The sequence below is a fragment of the Mastomys coucha genome, unplaced genomic scaffold, assembly GCF_008632895.1.
Source record: "Mastomys coucha isolate ucsf_1 unplaced genomic scaffold, UCSF_Mcou_1 pScaffold22, whole genome shotgun sequence".
Classification (NCBI taxonomy): Eukaryota; Metazoa; Chordata; class Mammalia; order Rodentia; family Muridae; genus Mastomys; species Mastomys coucha.
This window is the reverse complement of record NW_022196905.1, coordinates 40848913-40856582: the sequence shown is the minus strand read 5'-3', so window position 1 is coordinate 40856582 and position 7670 is coordinate 40848913. Positions and strand designations below refer to the sequence as shown.

The following is a 7670-nucleotide window of genomic DNA, read 5'->3' as shown; positions in this document are numbered from 1 at the left end:
ATCTCTCCTGGGAGCCAAGAGGAATCTTTTAACATTATCAAAGAAAGCTGCTTTCTGTCATCAGTCCAGCTTAGAAGTTTTGTTAGTAATGCATTCTTTCCTTCCCCCACCAAAAAAATAACAGCTGTGTGCTAAAACACAGAATTAGAAAAAGAAATAAAACAAACTTCTACACTTTTATAAAACTTGGTTAAAAAAAAATAGCATTTCAAACTCTACAGCCACCAGAAGACACAGTTATCCAATATGCACACATCACTTGGGGATCTCCAGCACCTTCAGCTTTCTGTGCTCGGTCTGCTTGGGCATCTCTATTTTCTGCAGGAAATTCATGTCCTTGCTAGCATCAGGTTTCCCCTTCGTCCACTCAGGTGGATTGTTTCCCTTTTATAGAGATTGTTTCAGGCTTGGGCTCTGGCTCTAGCTCTGGTTCTGCAGGTTTAGTAGATGACCTTGAAGATCTGCTATGTGGCAAAGGCATTCTGTCATCCTTTACCTTTGCTTCATTTCCTTTAGTATCCACTTCAGCTTTTCTTTGAGGCATAGCTGAGGCAAGATTAAAAGGCATACAGCAATACCCATGTTTGGTCTGTTTGGGAGTTCTCCCTGCTTCTTCTCACTGTTCCTCAGGATTTTATCATATTTACTTCAAATATGATATTATACCAATTCTTTCAAAACCCATTCATTATATTTTGATCATATTCACTCCTCACACCTCTTTCTGATCCCTTCAGGACCTTCCCTCACCTCCCTTCTGCTGCCACTTCCTCTCCTCTTTTATCTTCTCTTTTTATTAATTGCTCACTGAGTTCAATTTGTGCTACTTATATACTCCTGAGTCATCCACCAGCACACAGTCAACATACCATGGGGGCTACACACTTTCCTTGAGAAGTCTTCAACTGTCCATAGTTCATGTGTTAGTCATTGAGGATCGTAGACCTCTTAACTCTCTTAGCCGAAATATTGACAGGCTTGATCTTGTGCTGGTATTATGCAGGTGACAGCAGAGGCTAAGAGTTCATTAGTGCACTGAACCTGTCAAGTCCTGGAGGTAGAGTTTTGTTTTAATCCTCCCCAACCTCTGCCCATTTCTACCTCTCTGCCATCTCCTCTGCAATGATCCATGAGCTTTGTATGTTTCAGGAAAGGGTGATGCTAGAGTCCCTTTTCTGGCTAACCATCCATTGATGCTAATTGTCTGCACTTTGATTATCTGTGGTAACTATCATCTACTCTACAAGGAAACTGTGATGAAATCTAGAAGATATGAGTACAGAGCTTTGCTCCTGTAAAGCATGGCTGCAATTCAATCAGAAAGTAGTTGGTTACTCCCAGGAAATTAGTGCCACATGTGCACCTATGGGCATAACTTGATAATACATATTGTTATTGTAATTTATAGGCTTCACAGATGAGTAAGACTGTTGATAAAATTTTCTTCCCAGCACCCTACATAGCACTTTTCAGTACTCTGAAAGCTAGTCAGCAGGAAGTAGGTTACCCTAGCTGAACAAATGTGGTTTTATTGTGTCCAGTTACAAAGTATGTAGCAGTAGAGTTTTACTATCAAGTTGTAGTGGACAATAGGAGTAATGGCAACAAATGGTATTGCTTTGGGTGTTTCCAGGACAACTTTGACCAACAAGTTGAGGGGTTATAAACCTGACATGGAGCTTTTTATATGGCTTCTCTGATTCAAGCAGTATTATCCCCTGTGAAGGGGAACTCTAATTATATTATCTTATATAAATATGTAGGTGCATATATATGTATATATACACATATGTCCATATATAACTATGAACATATATGAAACAAAATTATAGGTTTCCATATAGCTGTTAAAAAATCTTTAATATTAATTATTCTTTTCCAGACCCTCTTCTATTCTACAAACCCATTCCTTTTCCCACTAATCCCTCACATTTTCATTTTAAATATGTATCCATATTACTCTTTTTGCAAATTAAAACACTGTATGCCCACAATTTGATGTATAGTAAATGTTTATTATATTATTGTTAAATAGTAAAAGGAATATGATACTAAATATACTACATTAAATTCCCATGTAGTATTTTTATTACTTGTATTTAAAGGGCTCCAGAATTCTGGAGCATGGCTAACATCTCCCCAACAGGTTTTTCCTTTTACTCTTCCCCCCCATTCCCTCAGCCTTGCTAAAATATATTAGGTTACGTTCCTAAATCTAGACACCAAGGTCATTTCCCTTATTTGGCCACTTCCTTTGCCTGAAGCTGACTACCAAGGTCCAGCTATTAAAGTATTGAAGTCTAGCAATCAAAAAACCCCTTTGACTACCCTAATTAACGTGCCCAATTAAAATTAAACATCCTAACAAAGGGTTTCCTCCTTTACATTTATAAACTGCCATTTGCCTATGAGCCAAGTCTGTTTCCTCTCTATCCTCTCTATCCTTTGTCCCTCAGGGCAAATATCTCCCCAAACCCTCTCCCTTGTTTCTCTATCTCCTTTTCCTATATCTACTGTGTGTGTCTCTTATTCAATGTCCTTAGTCCCTCTGAGGTAAAGAAAACTTCTTTATGCTGAGAACGTTGTCTTGGGATGTCTTGGGCCTACTTCAAGGTCCATCTAGTATTACCATCTAATTTTTGTCTTAATTATATTTTCAAGGACTCATGACAGAATGCAACTGTCTATTGAGATATAGTCTATAAGGGGACAATTAAAATAAGGTCATTAAGATAATATTATTCTAATGTAAAGAATACCCTCCATCATAAGGATGTAGGAAATAACATAAATATCTAGGAAATATTGTATGAAAATACATAGAAAATTAAGCCATGTATAAGATGGGAGTCTTAGAAGAAACCAAGCCTCTAACACTTTTTGCATTTAATCTGTGTGTGTGTCTGTGTTCACGACTTTGTGCCTGTGTGTTGGTATGTGTGTTCGTGTCTTTGTGCCTGTGTGTTGATGTGTGTGTGTGTGTGTGTGTGTGTGTGTGTGTGTAGTATGTGTGTAGTGTGTGCCTGTGTATATGTGTGTGTATGTGTTTGTGTCTGTATCTTGGTGTGTGCATGTATGTATCTTTGTGTCTGTATACCTGTATGTTGGTTTGTTTGTGCCTGTGGATGTATGTGTATGTGAGTGTGCATTTGGGCCCATTTATGTGTGTGAATGGGGGCATGTTTATATCATGATATATGTGTGGAGATAAGAGGACAACCTCATGTGTCAGTCCTTATTACCCTTACCATCAACTTCTTTTGGAGACAGAGCCTATATTTATTTATTTTTTTCTGCTATGTATTTTAGGCTTGCAGTCCCATGAGGTTGTCTGGATATTCCTGTCTCCACCTTCCCTCACTCTCTAAGAGTTCCAGTATTACCCATGTATATGTTTCCACATCCAGTTTTACGAGGATTCTTAGCATCTAACTCATATCCCCATGCTTTTACAACAAATGCTTTAAGCCTTCCCTCCAGCACTCTTTTAACATCGTGTTGGTGAACTTCTAGATTCCACTAATATGAATGAATAAATTGCTGTAATTTAAGTCGCTAAATCTGTGGTGTTTATTATGACATTCCTAGAAAATAATATGCTAACCCTTGGCTTTAGTTTTAAAATTGCTACACTTGAAATGAAAACTAATTTGTGCTCATGATCAGTGTTAATTTGTTATTATAACAATTCAGCACTTAAAGCTTTGAATTTTCTCTTGGAAACAGGGTGATAACAAATATTTCTTTACTAAAGAAAGGAAATCTAGTGTGGTCATTAAGTAGGTGTACTTTAGGTACCCATGTGGTTGAGATTAATTGGGGGCAATTTCCCAGCAATGGTTATAAGAATATCTAGCAACAGATACTATGGTACTCTGGATTTTACAATCTTTCCTAGAATAACACTGATTTTCACTGAGCCTTAGCTATGCATCTCTTGGGCTGATACCACATAACCACTTAGTCATTGCATATTGGCCAGTTGTGGATCCACTGAAGAAATTTTACAATGTCTCTACCCTGGAAAAGACAATCAATTGCTGTTGAGTGAGAATCATTTTTCTTTCTCCAAGAATGAGCTCTCTGATGATCCAATCTTAAGCAACCAGTCCTACATACATGTATTTGGATTCAGTAGACTGCATGTATGTGTGTGTATGTAAAACAACAATAATTAAAGAAGAACAGCTAAGGAATTTTAGTGGAAATTAATGGGGAACATGGGATGAGTAGGAAAACAGAGAGGAATGGAAACTATAGTATTACTACAAGAAATTCTTAAAATAATTAAAATAAAACAATGAAAAAAATCTGTCTGGTATGTTCTGGGTAATGTGATTCAGAGGAACTAGGGTAAAGAATTAAAGACAGGACTGTACATAGATTATCATAGAGTAAATGTGAGCAAAATCCAAAATATGTTGTATTTTTCCCAAACACACAGCTCTGTTTATGGAGGAGTATGCAGTGCTGAGCCTTAGCTATGCATCTCTTGGGCTGATACCACATAACCACTTAGTCATTGCATATTGCTATGACTTAGTCATATGGCTTAGTCATTGCATATAAGTGCTATGGTAACTACTGTATTTCAGTTGGGTTTTTAGAAGTGATGCTGAGAATGAGACATGAATGAACTGCAAACCTTTGGAAACACGTAATAGCTCCTGTTTCATTTTGAGAGCATTGGATTCTAGGTTATACTCACATTTGGTACTTGATGGATATCAAATAAACCATCATGGCTTGCTGGAATCCTGAGTAACTTTAACTCAACCTAGTCCATGTTTTGTGTGTTGAATATTTTTCTGTTATATTTTCTCTTTTGTTTACTACTAAATATAATAATTGCTATCAATTCAGCATACATGTACAAACACTGAGAATTAATTGTTTTCTCCAGTAATATTTTAAGACAGAAATGAGGGATTAGAATTTAAATAAAAGGTCCCGTGGCCTGCTGGCTTTTAACTGTAAGTAGGCACTGCCCAATACTTGTTCCTGTATAAACAAAAATGGCATAAAGATAAAAGAATTGGGCCATGTCACTTCAGACTGTTTGTGGTGGTAGTAATTGGTACCTGGCAGCATTAAACTCTATCTGAGAGGCATGGCACAGGTCCCTGTTTTCAGGAGACAGAGACAGGTACATCTCTGTGAGTTCCAGGCCAACTTGTTCATCATAGGAAGTACCTGGTTAACCAGAGATACATAGTGAGACTGTTTCATGCGGAAACAAGGTATTAAAAATTTAAAATCACAAAAATTGACAAAAAGAAGTGATAGTTTTACTAAGATTCTATATATCAGAGTCTTGAAGAACAATTAAAATCAAATCTTACTTAACAGAAAAAAGTTATTGATTCAAATCTATGTCGTCAATATGACTAGTAATTAGACCTGCTAGGCCTACTAGTTTTCTCATAGCACCATCCAATGTGATTTGATTTGAAAAACTTAGAAAAATAGATATTACAATCATTTTTATATCAGAAGAGTCTTAATTAAGTCTTGGCTAGCAAATCCCTTCCACAACTCCGAATTCGTTCAAACCACAACTTTACTTTCAAACTTCATCTTCATCTTCCTGATATAGGTGAAGATCATGGTACAGTCATCAATAAATGGTTAAGTAAATAACATATAATTCAACATTATATACTATTCATTGTATATTACATTTCTGTGAAATGCCTATAAAATTCTATAAGGTTTATATTATTAAAATGAGATAGAAAACTGGGTACCCAGAGGTTAAATGACTTGCTTAAACTAATGCAATGAATGTATACAAAACTGAATATGAAGCCTAGATATCCAAGTTCTAGAATCTTGTCGTTTATGTTTTACATTTAAAAAGCTTAAGTAACTCTATAAGATACTATCATACTTCCTAAATGTTGTCTTTTATCAGACAATACACCATGTACACACATACACGCACACACACACACATTGATTCATGCAGAAAAGTCCCTAGTAATAACCTGCTATAATATATGACATATTTGATTCTTCCAGAAGAAGTTTCATTTCTGGAAAGTAAAAACTTAGGAAACATATTAATTTAAATATATTATGGGCTATAATAGAAATGTATAAAAAAGCATGGAGGGATAAAAGATATCTTAGGGTTTCTATTTCTGTGAAGACACATCATGACCATAGCATAGCAACTCTTATAAAGGAAAACATTTAATCGGGATTGGCTTACAGTTTCATAGGTTTACTCTATTATGACAGGACACATGCAGATAAAATGCTAGAGAAGAGCCTAAGAATTCTACATCTACTTGTGCAGGCAGCAGGAAGAGAACTGAACCACTAGACATAGCTTGAGCTTCTGAGATCTCATTACTTATCCCCCCACAGATACCCCCCACATTAACATATTCCCTTGATGCACTCCCTCCAACAAAGTCACACCTACTCCAGAAAGGCCAAACCTCATAATAGACCCACTCTCTGTGAACCTTTGGAGAGCATTTTATTCTAAATAGCATGTTTTACTCCATGACCCCTACAGACTTACAGTCATATCATAATGCAAATAAATTTAGTCTAACTTCAAAAGTACCCTATTCTATAATAATCTCAAATTTGTTTAAAAGTCAACATTCTCTTATGAGACTCATGCAATCCCTTAACTGTAATCCCATGGAAAATCAAATAAAACACAGATCACATACTTCCATCATATATCAAGGATATACATTTCCATTCCAAAAGGCAGGAAAAAGGCAGGCATGAAACACTGGACCAAAGCAAGACCTAAATCCAGATGGGCAAACTTCAAACTCTCATCGCTATGTCTGATGTCAAAGGACTATTCAGATCTCCAACTCCTTTCAGCTTTTCAGACTGCAACACACTTTGTTCTCTTGGGCTGGTTCTACTCAATGTCAGAAGCTTTCCTTGGCAGGTCTCCCATCACTCTGGCATCTCCTTCATCTTGGAGTCTTCAACAAAATCCAGGCTTCACCTTCACAGCTATACTCAATGGCTTCTCTAGGCCTCTGTGCAGTGACACCCCTGACATTTGTCTGGTCTCAGTGTCTTTCCTTAATTGCAGAGGGAGACTCCATAACTCCTTTCTTCTTCTATCATTGACTCTAAAACCATAACAATGTGGTTGAAGGTGCCAAGTTCTGTTGCTTTCTGGGACTGGAACATTTCCCCCTCACTATTTACAAGCTTTTTTTCTTCTTTTCTTTCTTTTTTTTTTTTTTTTTTTTTTTTTTTGATGTTTCCTTTACTAACTAAGCTTGACTGTCCTGGAACCTTATTTGTCCACTAAATCATCCTTGAATTTAGAGATCTGACAGCCTTTGTCTTCAGAGTTCTGGGATTAATGGTGTTCACAACCATGCTATACTTTTTAAGCATTTCCTTCTCCATTTCCTTTTCTCAAATTGAATACTTACAATAACGGAGTCTTGCTCTGAGGTCACAAATAACTTTATGTCGTGCACAGAATGCTCTCTCTCTGTGGCCGAGCTAGTCACTGTGCCCTGCTTCGGGGGATGGCCATGCTGGACACAACTCCCCCCTTTTCTTTTTATAATGGAGAGGTGTCATCAGAATAGCTGTTTACTATGTTGGGAAAAATATAGGGGTCCTGGAGTGACTGTGTGATGAAAATTACGGGTGGGATGGAAGTATTAGAAGAA

The 7670-nt window shown here is 36.9% G+C and overlaps 1 pseudogene; it reads right to left on the bottom strand.

Annotated features, from left to right (window-relative positions):
- Positions 1–208: 208 nt before the first annotated feature.
- Positions 209–544, bottom strand: LOC116104527 (annotated as a pseudogene).
- Between the last annotated feature and the right edge of the window lie 7126 nt (positions 545–7670).